We start from the raw sequence: 1,860 nt of genomic DNA on the forward strand, positions 1-1,860 counted from the left end.
GAGGGGTTTGGGTTGCGAGTAGAGCCGTCTTTGCTTAACGGCGCGTGTAGCAGTGGGGTGTGAGTAAGGGCAGGACAGAAAGCACCACAGTCTGTTGTCTGCAACCTTCTCTTTGGGTGCCATTTGATGATTTCAGAAAATCACAAGATAGTTTGGGTTGCAAAGGACAATTCAAAGTCCAACGCCCCGGCAGTGAGCAGGGAGGGACATCTTCAACCCGACCACGTCGCTCAGAGCACCCCCTGGCCCGACCTTGAGTGTCCCCAGGGATGGGACATCCACCACCCCTCTGGGCAACCTGTGCCGGTGTTTCGCCATCCTCACGGTAAACGATTTCTTACTTCTATCAAGTCTAAACCCACCTCTTTTGATTTAAACCCATTGCCCCTTGTCCTGTTGCAACAGACCTTGCCAAAAGCCTGTCCCCGTCTTATAAGCCCCCCCTTAACCACTGAAAGGCCACAACAAGGACTCCCGGGAGCCTTCTCTCCTGCAGGCTGAGCAACTCCAACTCCCTCAGCCTGTCCTCCCGGGAGAGCTCTTCCATCCATCCGTCATTTCTGTGGCCTCCTCGGGACCCGCTCTCATCAGTTCCATGTCTTTAATTATGCATAAAAGGCTCGTTGCATACGTTTGTGGTTTTCCCATGTCTCACCTCTTTAAATGAAAGCTTCTGTTACCTGTACCCAGCCAGGGAAGAGCAGGTAAGGAAACAACCGGGCACGATAAAACAACAGTTGTGACAATGGGCCCCGCTGCTTCTCAAAGCAAGCAAACGCTCAGCCCAAATGCGTGAAAGCCAAACGAGTGTGCAAATGTGAAGTAAAAGTACAAGCACGCGGTACTGAAAGTCTGTATTGGAGTTTTAAATGTCGCGATCTGAGGAACAGCTTGGCCATCTTGGTTAATGCTGAGGCGCTTGTAGATGTGCATTATTTTCAGTGCTGTAAAATGTTGCCATAAATGAACAGTGGAATTCTTACATGGAATCAATGCGCACAGAATGCTCAGAAGAGAAACAATGCGGGCATTTATGAAATTATAAATAAATGCGGTTTTACTGTGAAGATTCTGCCAATAGGAGCGGTTTGAAGAGCACACATCGGCGGGTTCATGGGGGTATTGTGTTGACCTCGGGGCGGTTCCATGGTGTAATGGTTAGCACTCTGGACTCTGAATCCAGCGATCCGAGTTCAAATCTCGGTGGAACCTGAAGGTTTTGCCCGGGGCTGGGTTGATTTCATGGTCATGATCGCGAAAAAGGAGCTCAAAGGAGCGTTTTTCAGGGGCTCTTGCAACGCGGTAAACTACGGACGGTGCCGCACGTGCTACCTGAAAAGCGGCTCCAAAGCAGAAGAGGAAGTGAATCGAACCACGGAGGTTACCTGGTTGTTTCTTTAAATCTAACTTTTTATTGCTGCTGGCTTAGTCCATTCTCACACACATCACCTGAAAAATTTCATACATGCCGTAGGATACTGAAACGACGTTATTTATCCTTTTTATTTCTCAGCTGTGAACACCGTCTGTGGACGCACGGCTCGAAATGAGGAGGCTCACTCTAAAAGCCGAGGCCGCCCGCCGGGACCCGGGGGAGGTTTCGGGTTCGTGTGGCTGAAAGTTGTTCTCCCGCGGCTCCTGTGTGCTCTTCGCCACCGCTACACCACGGAAGAGGCCGGATAAACGGGAAATTTCAGGTCGCGCGACGCTCCCGGCCGAGCGCTCCGGGTGCGGGACCTGTCACCGGCAATTTATTGTCCGGCCTCGCGGAGGCGAGTGCCACCCCGCGGTTCTATGGTGTAATGGTCAGCACTCTGGACTTTGAATCCAGCGATCCGAGTTCAAATCTCGGTAGAACCT

The 1,860-nt window shown here is 51.4% G+C and overlaps 2 non-coding genes across 2 annotated transcripts; both read left to right on the forward strand.

Annotated features, from left to right (window-relative positions):
- Nucleotides 1–1,140: 1,140 nt before the first annotated feature.
- TRNAQ-CUG lies at nt 1,141–1,212 on the forward strand. The gene has a single exon. It is a non-coding gene; the product is annotated as a tRNA-Gln (tRNA).
- A 576-nt stretch (nt 1,213–1,788) lies between these two features.
- Nucleotides 1,789–1,860, forward strand: TRNAQ-UUG. Its single transcript has one exon. It is a non-coding gene; the product is annotated as a tRNA-Gln (tRNA).

The sequence above is a fragment of the Apaloderma vittatum genome, unplaced genomic scaffold (genome assembly GCF_000703405.1).
Source record: "Apaloderma vittatum isolate BGI_N311 unplaced genomic scaffold, ASM70340v1 scaffold27486, whole genome shotgun sequence".
NCBI classification, from domain to species: domain Eukaryota; kingdom Metazoa; phylum Chordata; class Aves; order Trogoniformes; family Trogonidae; genus Apaloderma; species Apaloderma vittatum.